Genomic DNA, 15,973 nt, shown 5'->3' on the forward strand with positions numbered 1-15,973 from the left:
TCCCTGAGACACCATCTCTTCCCATTCTTCTCCATTTGCCACTATATAGGCACTGCCCTCCAGGGTCTTCCCATTTTTGCTAAAATCATAGAGTCCGATTTTGTCCATTTCTTTTTTTTCAAGTTTATGTATTTTGAGAGAGAGAGAGAGAGAGCATGTGAGCATGAGTGGGGGAGGGGCAGAGAAGGCGGAGAGAGAGAATCGCAAGCAGGCTCCATGCTGGAAGTAGATGCAGATCTTGATTTCAAGAGCAGTGAGATCACGACCTGAGCCAAAATCAAGAGTCTGATGCTTAACCTACTGAGTCACCCATTTTGTCCATTTCAATTGCCATCTTTTCCACTAGAATTCCTGACCTGGAATGAACATCCATCAAAATTGTTTTTAAAGATTCTCATCCCTCTCTCATCAATCTGTTCTTCATCTCAAGTGTGAAAGCCCTGGAATGAGGTAGAGTTGTTTTTTTGGGTTTTTTTTTGTTTTTGTTTTTGTTTTTGTTTTTGTTTTTGAAAGCATGGGATTTTCAATCTAGAACTTTTGTGTCCCAAACTCTTTCAAGTCTGTCTTCCAAATTATGTCAAGATGTTTCTGTTCTCCTTTGCTACTTATGGTCTGTGTTCACTCTAAGTTGTCTTAATGAACCTGGAAAATGTTTACATCTAAATAGAGCTCCAATGTTTGATATAGAAACTCTCAAAAGTTCTCTCATAAAAAATTTAGCCTAATCCAAAAATTTATTTTCATCATCCTTGGTTAAGCAAAATACTCATTTCCCCAGGCACTTTACATTTATGAATTCTTGTAATAATTTTTAGTCTTATTTTTCATTTTATCACCTAAGCAAAGTTGAGATTTTTAAAATCCTGCTTACTTAGAATAAGGCACTAGTAGAAGCTTTAGCTTTTCTTCTTCAGGGAGGCACATTTTATTCATCCAAGAGAGTAGCAGTGAAAATCATTTCAGAGGGGCACCTGGGTGGCTCAGTCCGTTAAGCCTAACTCTTGATTTTGGTTCAGGTCATGATCTCATGGTTCATGGGATCAAGCCTGTGATGGGCTGTCAAGCTCTGCGTTGACATGGAGGAGACTGTTTGGGATTTTCTTTCCCCTCTCTCTTTCTGTCCCTTTCTCTCAAAATAAATAAATAAAATTGAAAAAAAAAAATCATTCCAGATGCATTTAGTGGTCCAGGGCTTTCAAGGCCTTCAAAACCATCGCCTATTTCATTGTTTCAGTTATCCAAATCTCACTCTTATTTGATCAAAGCTCTAACTTTCACCTGAAAAACTCTGACAAGGTTATTAATCCATAGGCTTCTATAATTCAGCAACTCAAAAAAAATCATTCTTTCATTTTCGTTTTCAGTGATCTCTAACCTACTGCTGGAGTCAATAATAATTTTTTTTTAGCACTGTCACAGGAGGCTAGTGATCTCATCCTATGTTTTCACTGAGTATTGTACATTATGAGTTTGTTTTCTCTAGCTTTGTCCATCAGGACCAAATATTCCACCACACTGTCTGGCATTCTCTATCACATTTCAATTAGCTTTGCAGATAAACACCTGATCCCAGAGTGTCATTCTCAGTGGGCACGTGGTCCAGGTCACTAGTCCGAATAGACTGATTCATCCTGATTGCTGTGATTGGCCATGAGCGGCTCTCTCCTCATCCACAAATCTTGCTACATTTACTGCATCTCATCCAAAAACCAAATCCAAATCACATTTTTGTGAGAGTATTTTGCTAGAACCCGATTTTTCTATCTAATTTTGTTACATTTCTTTGCTTGTAATCAACAGAAAACAATCATGCTTCACTTAAGGAGGAGAAAAGAATGTGGTGGAAGAAAAGTATGTAGCTTACAAAATCAAAGGACAAATAGGAAAACTAAACCTTAAAGCAGACTAAACAGAATAGTTTCAGGTATTTTAATAGCAAAGACTCAGGAATCAGACAAACCTCTCCAATTTCCTTCTGCCTCTGGGTGTTTCTGTGTAATAACTGAACTCCAAGAGTACAAAGTCTGATTTTCTGGCATGGGTCATGCACCACCTTTGTGTTGGTGAGGAATAGACTGGGCTCCACAATTCCTCCCAAATTATACAGTTTAGGAAAGGAGTAATCCCCGCTCCACTACCCAAGAAGGGAGGCTGGGAAAGCTATACGTATGTACAGACTTAAAAAAATATCCCCTACACATACAAGATGCTTAAGAATTCTTATTGATTTGTGTGATAATTCTGGGAAAGAAATCAGATTACTCAAATGATGCTAAGTATTCTCGGTACGACCACATACCTCAGCTGCCACAGTCATAGCCTTGTGTAAATTGTTTCCAGGGCATAGATTCTACACACTCTTGTTTCTGAAACTGGGCCTTCACTTATCCTGGATGAGCTCAAGGGATTTGTAAATAGAAACATTAGACAATGATGAAGGAGGCTGGTCATCAAGATTTCCTAGCTGTCTTAGTGCTCAACTATCCCTTCAAAGTCCCCCAAAGGTGCCAGTTCTGCTAAAGTTCTAATTAGGTGATCTCTTTTTTGTGTGTAGCTAGATAAAAATGACAAATTACAAGATAACAGTTAAAGATTATAGCTAATGCTTTGCTCTCGCAAACACCAACTCTTTGTGTGTTTGTTAACACAAGAACTAGATTTTCCTGCCGTGGTAACTTTGTTTTAGGGCTTTTCTTCTTACTGGGAGAAAAGATGTCATTTGGCCACTGAAGCACCATCATGCTGTTCAGTTTTGAAAACATTTCTCTCATGCAAGGCCACAGCTTGCCCCTGTGACATGTTGCTGCAAATTAGAAAAACACCCCCTTCTGGGCCTTCTGGGATGGTGTTAGAAAAGCCACTGTCTGAACGATGACCCCCAGTCAGGTCTATAACTTGGCAAGCAGAGCAAGGACAGAGCTTCAGCTGCTCCTGGCCTGATGGCCTGGAGCTTTGTGTAAATGCATAATCTGGTTGGCCGTTGGTGGTGGCTCTACTCTTGGGGGGATTTAGAACAGCTGGAACAACTGGAAACCTTTCTTTTGTGGTCATCTAGCTGGACACATCAGGAAAAAAGACCCACAGAAAATCCTGAACTGGAGCCATCCATTGTTTCTATATCCATTAGATTACTAAACCAAATTGCACCATCTTCCTGGTTGAAAGCTTTTTGCATTGTGGTACCCAACTCTTGAGATGTTTCTGTCTTGGTGTTTCATGTGATGCATCATATTTAAGATGCTGGGCCCCTGCTGATTGTAGTCAAAATTGAACACTGGGATGCCTACCCTTTTTGTGAAAGGTGGCTTCCTTGCCCAATCAGGGTTCCTGTACTTTTATCTTTATTCCATGCTCTTGACTCTTCTTTCTGTTGTCCACAATATGTCTTGTCCCCTTAACTCACATTAGTGTAGGCTCTTATGTCTTGGTTATTATCCTAGCTGTGTCGTTTTCCCTCCATCTCATCAGTACCTTCATAGACATCATTAAGTCATGGGCCTTCCATCTTAGGTGGGCCCTCAGAACCCTGTCGTATGTATACTTAATCCACAATCTGGTTTGGTCAGACAGTTTCTCCCTTTCCCAATTTGGGCCCACGCTCACCCTTTTCAACCTCACTTTTACCAGCACTATGTATTTATTTTGATCCTCTGTTACAACTATCTAGCTGAGATCCTTAATGTAGGTCAGCTCAGCCATTTCCTCACTGGTTCTAGTAATACTTCGTATCAGTGGTTCTCAAATGTCATCTGGGCATCCCTAAAGCTCTCTCAAACTATTTCAGGGGGTCAGTGAGGTAAAAGTCAATTTTATATTAGTATTTTCATGTCATTTGATTTTTTAATTCTCATTTACTCTTGGTAGTGCACCACTGAATTTTCCAGAATGAATATAGAAGCAGATATGAGAATCAACCTATTTTGTGTTTGACCATATATTATAGAGTTGCAAAAAATTAAAAACAATGCTACTTTTCTCACTAAGCTTTTTGCTTTTCACATACAGTTTTTTTCATACAAATGTTATATGGGTTAATGTGTAATGGGTTTATTTTTTAATAAATAAATACATTTTCTTTTTTTATTTAAAAATTTTTAATGTTTCTTTACTTTTGAGAGAGAGAGAGAGAGAACAAGCAGGGGAGGGACAGAGAGAGAGACAGAGAGACAGAGAATCCAAAGCTCCCAGTTCTAAGCTGTTAGTACAGAGTCTGATGCGGGGCTGGAGCTCACAAACTGGAGATCATGACATGAGCCAAAATCAGAGACACACCCGACTGAGCCAACCAGGCGCCCCAAATAAATAAATAAATTTTAAAGTTTTCAAAGGCTCTGTGGCAAAATTTTGTAGATATAATGCACAAATGGAAAAGCTCTGCAGGGCTCAATAGCTGTTAAGACTGAAAGCAAAATGTTGTAAAATCACTGTTTTGAAACATGAGCTCACTTGTGAACATTTGGGGAAAGTGCTATGCCAGGGTGCTCTTAAGTCCAGATATCATGCTCCATAGCAATTGGATAGTGAGTGTGGGTTTCAGGAAATGGATGATGAGTGATGTGTTGGAGCTTTGAGTTTTTAATGTGTAAATGACCATTTAAGCAGTAAGTATGGTTGAAATGTCCCAGGGAATATACACAATAAGAGGACAGTTAGGACCAATTCCCAAGAAAGAGCAACCTGAAAAGATAGACACAAATAGAAGAGTTTGCAAAAAGGCCCAAATGAAATGTGTAAACACAGAAAGGAATTGACGGCAGTGAAGTGTCACAGAAAGGAAGGGGCAAGTGTTTCCAGAAGAACAGAGCAGTCAGCAGGACATCTGGCAAATCCTGCCACAGGACCAAGTAAGAAGAGGAGTATGGTGACTTTGGTGAGAGAAGTTTCAATGACCTTGTCGGGGAACAGGTTGGCAGAATTCACACATAAATGGTTTTAGATGAAGCAGAAGATGGAAAATTTTCCAGAGCAAGTTTCAAAACAATTTACTTAAAAGAGAAAGAGAGGGACACCTGGGTGGCTCATTCCGTTGACCATCCGACTTTGGCTCTGGTCATGATTTTCCTGCTGTCAGTGTGGAGCCTACTTCAGATCCTCTGTCCCCCTCTCACTGCCCTTCCCCTGTTTGTTCTCTCTCTCTCTCTCTCTCTCAAAAAAAAAAAAATAAATAAATAAAAAACATTTTTAAAAAGGGAAGGAGGGAAGTGATAGGATAACTGGGGAGGAAGGAACATAAGATGGGTCAGGATTTTGTTACAGGGAATATTAATCTACCCAACAAAGTGGCTTATTGGTCTATTTATATAGTTATTTCCCTATGTCTGTCTTCCTTGTGTAAATGTTAGTACCTTGTGCCAACTGGTCCATTTAACACCCGTCTCTATATTTTTAGCATCTGCTTCCTATCAGACAAATCCAAGAAAGGTCATACTTGTTTGTTTACATTAATTAATGAACTCTTTTACTATTTTTTAATATAAAGCAGGCTTACTATTCTTTTTTATTTTTTTTAATGATTTATTTTTTTTGAGGGAGAGAGGAAGAGTGGGTTAGGGGCAGAGAAAGAGGGAGAGAGAATTCCAAGGAGGTTCTGTGCTGATACAGTGCACAGGCAGATGTGGGGCTTGAACCCATGAACCATGAGATCATGACCTGAGCAGAAATCAAGAGTTGGACGTTTAACTGACTGAGCTATGCAGGTACCCCAGCTTACCATTCTTAAAAGAGGAAATAAAGAGCTAGCTACCATCCCATTTGAAACAAGTCTTAAAATGCTCATGTTAATAAGGCCATGGCAGCTAAATTGATACCACTTAGGCCAGAGACTAACATATAAAAAAATTCCTGAAAAATATGGATGAAAATAAATCATTTTTAACACACAGAAAAATATGTTTTCCTAGTTTCTCCCTGAAGAGGGGTTGTGTATTGACCGCATTTATTTCAAGCCAGTGAAACTGGGAAATCAGGGGAGAGTCACCAACTGTGGGAGCTCTGAGAAAGGAACTGAAATTTGACTGATGTAAAGATGTGCTCAGTTCATCTGTTTATATATATCTAGAGAGTGGAACTTTGAAATCCTAAATATACACTGTAGTTATTAACAGTGATCTTTTAAAGGTCTATAAAGAATTAGTGAAGTGAAATCATCATGGAAAATCATATGTTCAGAAGAAAAATAAAATGAGCCTAATTAAAAGTGCTGGTGATTAAAATTTATATGTCCAATTCATAATTCTTCAATTATTTTCATGACAGTACTCTAACATCTGTGTATAAAAAAATTCCATTACAAACACAAGGAAGCCTCTATAGGCTCAAAACTATAACAGAATTATGCACAACTGAGAAATCAGCAGCATGCTAATGACCATTTGTTTTATTCATTTGTGAGATGGCTAATTGGTGAAGTGAACACTGTCTACCATAATTTTTCATTAAAGAAACATTTTTCTTTTAAACTAGCAGCTCGTTTTCCACAGAGCAGAGCCAATGACAGGTTCTCAAAATGTTATCAGTAAATGCCATCCAGCTGTAATTACCGATGCAAAACAGGACTAGTAAACTCTTCACTCTTTGAGAATGTCGGTACAAAATACAGTAGGTACTAAACTTAAACCTTGTTTGTGATAGACATCTATCACGTTCCTCGTTCCCCACCATCTTTGTAGGGCTTTTCTGTTTGGGGGGAAATGTCTACGGTATGACATTTACAACGTGAAAATCAGAAGCAAATTGTTAGCTTCCTTTGCAGAGAGTGTGAAGGCAGGTGACCAGAGCACCACAGTCAGACACACCTGCTGAGCCTTCTAGTCAGAAACGAGAGGGAACAAGTGGATGTGGGATGTAGGAGCAGGGACAGCACTGGCTTCCCACAGGTGGCAGTGCTGGGCTTGCTGCGCGCACAAGCACAATTAGCCCTGGCGGCTGTGCAGTCACGCTGAACGTCTGCTCTTTGGCACCCAGCAGAGGCACTGGGCACAGTTTCCTCCACAGTCCATTCCCATGTCATGTTTTGCAGTGTTACCAGCAAAAGCTTAGTTTTGAGTCTCTTTTTGCCCCCAAAGTATCCTGGTGAATTCATTAACCATCTGTTATTCTTCATACATCGCTTTTCTGATTCAACTAGTCAGAACAGAATCTATTGTTTACATCAAGTGTTATGAGTTGGTACACCATCGTAGCTCGTCAATGGGGGGAGCTGGGAATCAAGGTCTCCATGCTCCTTTGAGCTATTTGAGTCTTTATTGGAAGACCTTATGTTTCCAGTCTAAAAGGCCGATGAAACTGAGCAGCAAAGTGCAAGAATTGCCTGACCCGCACAGGTTTGAATTTGCTTCCTAACACCACCATAATTCGCTGTGGATAACTAACTTCCTCTCTTTGATTCTTAATTGTATCACTTAAGATAGATGATAATAATACCTAATAATTGTCAGGATTAAATGGGATAATATTTATAAAGTATTACCGCAATGCTTCATACTTCAAGCTGACCGACAAAGAGCTTTTATTCAGCTATTGTTAATGCCTCATAATGGTGAATTTTCAGTTACAGAGCATCTAATCCATTCAAGCTACTTTAAGCAGAAAGGGATTTATTTTAGAGGATTAAATCACTTCCAGGATGTTTGGGAGGGCTGAAGAAATGGAGGTGAGGGTGAACTTCTAGAAAAGCCCCAAAGCCACCCTCAGAATATGCTAACAGAAAGCTGCTATCCCAGTTCTGACCGGTCAAGTGTAGCATCAGGAAGCTGTTTGGTAACTAGAAAGCTTTTACTAAAGTGCTGGCTCTACCACCTGTGTTATGCTCAGGACGCTCCCTGCGGGATCAGAAAATCATGATTCGATCCCCATCAAACTAAAAATATGCTTAGTTTGGCTTATTTTTGAACTCTATACAAACGGGACCATAATGTAAATACTCTTTTGTGTCAACCATTCACCATCATGTTTGTGAGATGCAGGAGTTCTGCTCTGTGCAGTCGTGGTACAGTCTTTTTCATTGCTTTCTAGAGGGGTAAGGTAGGCACAATTGTGTCTCCCAGAGATGTCAACATGCTAACACCTAGAACCTGTGACTGAGTTACAGCACAAGGCAAAGGAATATTGATTCGCAGACAGAAATAGGTTGCTAATCAGCTGGCCTTAATATAGGGGGATTATTCTGATTCTCCAGGTGGGCTCAAGGTAATCATGAGGGTCCTTAAAAGTGGAAGAGGAGGAACCGTGGGTCAGAGACAGCTTTGTGGGAAGGGCTCAGCCGGATTTGCTAGGTTTGAAGATGAAGGAAGTGGTGTAGGGGCCACAAAATTTGAAAAGTATAAAATACAGTAATGAAAACTGAGTGTCTTCTAGAAGCTAGAAAAGGATCTTCCCTTAGAGCCTCCAGAAAAGAGTACAGGCCTGTCAACCCTGCGATTGCAGCCCAGGGCAGCCTGCAGTGGACGTCTGGCCTACAAAACTGTAAGAGAATACATTTGTGTTGTTTTAAGCCACTCGTGTTGTGGTCGTTTGTGATAGTTTGTGGTAATTTGTGATGTTATGGAAAACTAATATCTAAGGGTTCCCATCTTTGGCCCCACGGACCTTTTGGAGCAGATAATTCTTTGTCACAGGGACCACGCTGTGTAATGTAAGATGTTCAGCAGCGTCTCTAGATTCTACCCACGAAGTGCCGTTAGCGCTACCGGGTGTTAAACGTAAGGGATGACTCACTAAATTCTACTTCCTGACACGAGTATTATACTATATGTTAACTAACTAAAATTTAAAGAAAAACTTAAAATTGGTTAATTAAAAAAAAAATTTTAATGCCATTAGTACTTCCGCTAGTTGTGACACTCAGAAATGTTTTCCAGAAACCGCCAAGATGGCTCCCACATGAGAAGCAATACACAACGGTATTTTATCTTATAAATATGCTGCAATTTATTTAGCCAACCTATTTGAAGATTTTTGGATTATTTCCAAAATTACTATAACTAATAATGCTTTTTGAATATTATCCGCCTATGTGTTTCAGTTAATATATGTGCAGCTTATTCTTGGGTATATACTGGAAAATGAAATCACTTGGTTACAGAGTATGCTTTTTATACCAATATGCAATTTTCCATGCAATGTGTGAAAATTCCCATTGCATCCCATTCTTGCTAATACTTAGTGTTGCCTGCCTTTTTAATTTTAGCCATCCTATGTGGAGAAACGGGAACCCTTTTGCACTGTTAGTGGGAATGCAAACTGGTGCAGCCACACTGGAAAACAGTGTGGAGGTTCCTCAAAAAATTAAAAATAGACCTACCCTATGAGCCAGCAGTAGCACTGCTAGGAATTTACACAAGGGATACAGGAGTACTGATGCATAGGGGCACTGTACGCCAATGTTTATAGCAGCACTCTCAGCAATAGCCAAATTGTGGAAAAAGCCTAAATGTCCATAAACTGATGAATGGATAAAGAAATTGTGGTTTATATACACAATGGAGCACTACGTGGCAATGAGAAAGAACGAAATATGGCCATTTGTAGCAACATGGATGGAACTGGAGAGTGTGATGCTAAGTGAAATAAGCCATACAGAGAAAGACAGATACCATATGGTTTCACTCTTAAGTGGATCCTGAGAAACTTAACAGAAACCCATGGGGGAGGGGAAGGGAAAAAAAAAAAAAGAGGTTAGAATGGGAGAGAGCCAAAGCATAAGAGACTCTTAAAAACTGAGAACCTAGGGTTGATGGGGGAGGGGAGGGAGGGGAGGGTGGGTAATGGGTATTGAGGAGGGCATCTTTTGGGATGAGCACTGGGTGCTGTATGGAAACCAATCTGACAAGAAATTTCATATATTAAAAAAAATAATAAAAATAAAATGCTGACGGGTAACAAAATAAATAAATAAATAAATAAATAAATAAATAAAAGTTAGTTTCCTGAAAAAAAAAAAAATTAGCCATCCTAGTGAGTGTGCACAGTATCTTCTTGTGATTTAAATTTGCACTTCCATGATATCTAATAAAGTTATGCATCTTTTCAATATGTGTAGTCCCTATGCTAGTCTTATTTATGCAGCGTCTAATCAAATATTTTTTTGCATTGTTGTTTTTCTTGTTTAACTTCTGGAGGTTATTTTCATGTTCAGATCCATGTTCTCTATTTAGATAGGAATGTATGTTGACTGGGTGATTGATCCTAATTATCTCAGTACACTAAAGTTGTTGTTACCTATTGGGATTAAGATTTAGTCCGGAATGGGGCGCCTGGGTGGCGCAGTCGGTTAAGCGTCCGACTTCAGCCAGGTCATGATCTCGCGGTCCGTGAGTTCGAGCCCCACGTCAGGCTCTGGGCTTATGGCTCAGAGCCTGGAGCCTGTTTCTGATTCTGTGTCTCCCTCTCTCTCTGCCCCTCCCCCATTCATGCTCTGTCTCTCTCTGTCCCAAAAATAAATAAACGTTGAAAAAAAAAATTTAAAAAAAAAAAAAGATTTAGTCCGGAATCGAGGTAAAACTCTGTAGTGCCTCATGGGTGGGCATTTACCTTAATTTTTGTGTTCTCAACACTGTGAGAATCCCCCAAATTCTATTTTCCTTTGCGGAGGCTTTCCAGTGTGGCTTCTTCATCTCTGTGCAGATGCTTCGAGGAGAGACACCTTGCTGGGTAGGGCTCTCATCTCCGTGCCTTGCTTCTCTTCTGCATCTTGGCCACCCCACATCTAGGTGTCTGTCTCTCTGGATCTGCACAGGTGGCCAACACTGTGTGGGCACCTCTCTTTCTTCTCTGTGGTGCCCCCCTTAGTTTCCCTGCCTGCCTCCCCAGTACCCCCTACAAGAATTGTCAAATACCTTGATGGGAACAGCAGAATTCAGGTCACTCTGTGATCTTGTTTCTCATGTTCTGGTTGCCTCAGGAACTCTCTAATCCCTTCCAACAGACAATTTTGTATTTCGGAGCAAATTTGTGTTGGGCTAACTATTCTCCCCTGGAGGGATGAGCTGCTGAATTCCAACGTAGCTGGATGTGCGTGTCAAAGGGGAGTTCTGAGGCCTAAATCTCACATTCCTTGTAATCATCCCCAATTCCCTCCTCTTCATTCAGCATCATTGTTCTACACTGTATTTTAATGTTTCATGATACTAAGATGTTTCTGATGTTCAGCTACACCAGCATCTGTAGCCAGCGATAAAAGATTGTTTCGGGAAAATCGCAGTGCTCTCAACCTCTGACTGTGCCTTGTACTGAGAACATCAAACTATGAGTTGGTTATTTTCTTTTTTTGTCTAGTACAGTTAGAGGCAGTGAGATTGTGCTCTTCATGCTCCAGTGGTTCATTGTAATAGCTGCTAGGTCTAACAAAGAGTTAGCCTCATTTCCCATCAAATGACCATATGTGAAAATTAATTGTTTTCCCATGGTTTCCATGGACCAGTTTCCTATAATTTGATGTTCATGCAGTTCTTTCCAGGTAGGATTATTTGTCCCAGATTCCCATTTCCTCGAGAGTTCCATGAGCTACACACATCCCTGTTACTCAGAAGTGCATTGTTTCAGAAATAGGCAGTATCTGGTTTAACATAAAGGGGAAATGTTGACCATTCTTCCAGAATGGTTAGGACAACTGAAGAAATACAATAGGCTAAACTTCTAGGGAAAACATATCAAAACAATACATAAGACTCGGGCTGTTCGAGGGCCTACCACCTCTGCTGTGATCACAAGCTATAGAATCAGAAGTGGCTGTCGCCTCTCTTTCTCTAGAGCCATTTCACCTCTGCCAAGTCCTGGACCGTCACGACAAGTCTCAAGCCCAGCTTGTCCTTCTCTTACTCGATTTTGAATCCAAGGCTCATGTGAGTGCATCTAATTGGCAAAACCAAATCCTGATCTGATACCCTCCCTGCGAGAGAGGAGGGAAATGCAGCCTGAAGTTTTTTCAGCCTTTGCATTCGAGGAATGTATTCAAGAGGGGACCTGGAAATAATGACAAGCCAGTCTGCAGTGTCCACCACCCCACTCGTGACCTATTTCCCAGTGTATCATAATTCTTGTTTCTTCACATTACTTGACCAGGATGTCTTGCTCATAGGCCCCTTATACTATGTGTCAATAATGAAGTGATTCTGTCCTCCAGACCTGCTTCTCTCCCTGTTCTTTGTCTTGGGGAACAACACCGACCCAAACTAGAAGCCTGATAGGTAGCCTAGGTACTTTGTATTTTTATTTCATAACAGGCTTTCAGTTATATTTGTTTATTTATTTATTTGATGCTAGATTTATTTATTTTTATTTTTCAATTTTATTTAAATCCATGTTAGTAAACATATAGCATAATAATGGTTTCAGGAGTAGATACATATTTCTTTTTAAGAGAGAGAGCGTGAGCCAGGGAGAGAAACAGAGGGAGAGAGAGAGAGAGAGAGAGAGAGAGAGAGGAAGGATATCTATATCCCAGTGTGGGGCTTGATCCCACAACCCCGGGATCATGACCAGAACTGAAATCAAAAGTCAGACACTCAAATGACTGAGCCACCCAGGTGTCCCTTCTGGGGATATTGTCTCCTTAATAAGCTTTTTATCTTCTCCATTCTCTCTGCTCCTTAATTCACTTGGACTTTTTCTTTCTTAGATTATTTTCATAGCCTTTAATTGTTCTTCTTTCTTCTGGACTCTCTACACCCTCCACTCCAAACAGAGCATACCCTTCCCCCTACCGATGGAGCTTTTGGTCTTTTTGCACATCCATCCAGGTGTGCACCCTTCAGGGTATGTATACAGCCACAGAGAACTACTAACTGACCAAAGGCATTTTGTATTTTTATTTTTCACTCTGATTTCTAATATTCCCCCTGCATGAAAGTTCTTTTGCTTATCATTCTTTTTTTTTTTTTTTTAAGTCCTGCTCATTCTTTAAAACTCTATGCATATGTCACTCGTTCCAGGAAGCCTTTCTAAACTTGGTCTGCTTTAGATGTGCATAATCTGTGACAGCATCGAACATACTGTTCCATCATTAAGGCTTCACTGGTCTGTTTCTTTCCACTAGACCATCAGATCCTTGAGGGTGGGTATACCATATATTAAACGTTATTTGCCGAAAGTATAATGTTAATAGCTGGAGTTGAGTAGTCCCGCGTATTTGGGGCGGGGGGGGGGGGTGGGAACAGTGATTAGAGTAGAAATCTTAGTAGTATTTTGCAAGGCCTAAAAATTAGATTATGATTTTGAGATAATTGCAAGCTGGAACTTGATAGTCTGTTTTCCACACTTGGTATGTTCTCAATGTTGACAGTGAGGAACAAACTTTACTAACCTGAGCCAGGAAGCTTTGTCCTAAAAAATTCTCTGTTCAAGTTAGGGTTAAAATATTTTCTAAAAAGTTAATGAACACCACTTCTCACCAAATTAGAATTTCAGTGTCATTAATAGGGCATAACCATTAATTTTAAAATCTTCCAAAATGTATACATTGTGAGCAAAAAATCCACAAATGTAACGGGTTATATGAGGATTACATTCTCCCATAGGGCACTTTTTCTAAAGTATTAGAATTTAAAAAAAAAATCAATACTAACATTGTAAGGTGAACTGAAAAAGCATTTAACCTTTACAGAATGTTTTTTTTAAGTTTATTTATTTTGAAAGAGGGAGAGAGAGAGCAGGGAAGGGACAGAGAGTGAGGGAAAGAGAGAATCCCAAACAGGCTACACACTGTCAGAGCAGAGCCCAATGTAGGGCTCAATCTCATGACTTTGAGATCATGACCTGAGCTGAGATCAAAAGCCAGATGCTTAACTGATTGCGCCACCCAGGTGCCTCTTACTGAATATATTCTTAAATAAAACCTCATTCCTTTTAATACCACACCTCACTGATCTGGCACACTTACTCTGAATATAATACTGTTCTTTGTGTACAAAGACCACACTACTGCCCAGGGAACAGTAGAGCATGTAGTTTTTTTAAAGGGATAATAAACATCCATTTGTGAACCTGAGTTGCACCAAACATAGTGAGGGCATTAAAAAAAAAAAAACAACAAGAACAACAACAAACAAACAAACAATAAACAGCATGCATTTTTAAAATGTCCAAACAAAATGACAGGTTTATCTCTGAATTAGAAGTAGAGCAAAAACCAGGTTCTAACCCAGTTGTTTATCAAACTATATTCAAAGTAACATTGATAAGATTTTAATAGTAGTCTTTGAAAATAGCAATGTGGCAAAGAAACTTGGGATGCAGGGTTAAACAAATTTGGAAAGGCTTGTTTTTGTCTTGTCTTGGGTTTGGTTTTTACAAGACTTCTCAAAGTCTGCATATGATAATAAGAATTTTGTGGCTTCTCTGAGAAGGTATTAGAGTATGCAGTGTCCCCAAAGGACCTGACCACAGAATCGTCCCCGCTCTCAAATATGCACACTTTTCAAATAACTGGTGTGCATTGTTCAGCATTTAATTAGGGTAATGCTATCCTAACACACATACATACATACATACATACATAAAAAATAACAGTTGCCAGGAAATCTTGGCAGCAGAATTTTATATAAAACAAAAAAATTTTAACACAAAATTGGACTTTATGAATCAAAACAAAGTTCAGAAAAATTTTACCTTTTAAAAAAAACTAAGTGAGGCACCTGGGTGGCTCAGTTGGCTAAGTGTCTGACTCTTGATTTTGGCTCAAGTCATGAACTCACGGTTTGTGAGATCAAGCGTGGCATCGGGCTCTGTACTGTCAGCATGAAGCCTGCTTGGGATTCTCTCTCTTTGCCCCACTTGGACTGTCTCTGTCTCTGTCTCTCTCCCTCTCTCTCAAAATAAATAAATAAACATTTAAAAAATAATAAAAAATTTAAAAAACTGAGTAATAAGAATAATCTTCCCACTGAGTCCCTTCTCTGAAAGAGAAACAATGGCTAGTTTGCAGAAAAGGGTTTTTCCCCCCTTTTGTTTCTTCCTTCCTTCTTTCCTTCCTTTCTTCCTTTTTTGGTCTGGCAGAATCATACCTCAATTCTCAATTAACAGTGTCAGAAATGAAGTCCTCCCTTTAGAACTAATTTCTGCATTCAGTAGCTGGCTCTAACAGGAATACTTCTCTTGAACTGAAACCACTCACAGGCTGTGCTCCTGGTACTGCAGCCTCTAAGAGGTATGCTAAGCTCACTCTGAGTTGCAAAACTCTACTACTGAATTTATAAATGAACCCCTAAACAATTAGGTGCTAACTAGGTACCAATCTCTTATTTGTTTGTTTGTTGAGATAGTATTCATATTAAATATACCATTTTAAAGTGTGGAATTCATTGGTTTTAGGATATTTACAACATTGTGCAATCATCAAATTCCAGAACATATCTATCACCATCCTGCAGAATACCTCCTACCTGTTTTGCTTTGTTTTTTCAATTTTTTTAATGTTTGTTTAATTTTGAGAGAGAGAGAGCATGAACAGGGGAGAGGCAGAGAGAGGGAGACACAGAATCAGAAGCAGGCTCCAGGCTCTGAGCTGTCAGCACAGAGCCCGACGCGGGGCTTGAACTCCCGGACTGCGAGATCATGACCTGAGCCGAAGTCGGCCGCTTAACTGAGTGAGCCACCCAGGTGTACCAGAATATCTCCTACTTGTCAGCAGCCACTCCCAAATCCCCTCATTTGCTCACAACTACTCATCTGCTTTCTCTGTGTCTTTGCCTATTTTAATAGGAATTTCATATGAATGAAATCAGATCATATGTGACCTTTTGTGTCTGGCTACTTTCACTTAGCATAATGTTTTCGAGGTTTATCTCTCAGTACTTTATTCTTTTTTATTTTTCAATAATCTTCCACTGTGTGAACATAACATATTTTGTTTACCCATTAATCCATTAAGGGGCATTTGGGTTATTTCCACTTTTTTTTTTTTTAATTTTTTTTTTCAACGTTTATTTATTTTTGGGACAGATAGAGACAGAGCATGAACGGGGGAGGGGCAGAGAGA

The sequence above is a fragment of the Prionailurus viverrinus genome, chromosome A1 (genome assembly GCF_022837055.1).
Source record: "Prionailurus viverrinus isolate Anna chromosome A1, UM_Priviv_1.0, whole genome shotgun sequence".
NCBI classification, from domain to species: Eukaryota; Metazoa; Chordata; class Mammalia; order Carnivora; family Felidae; genus Prionailurus; species Prionailurus viverrinus.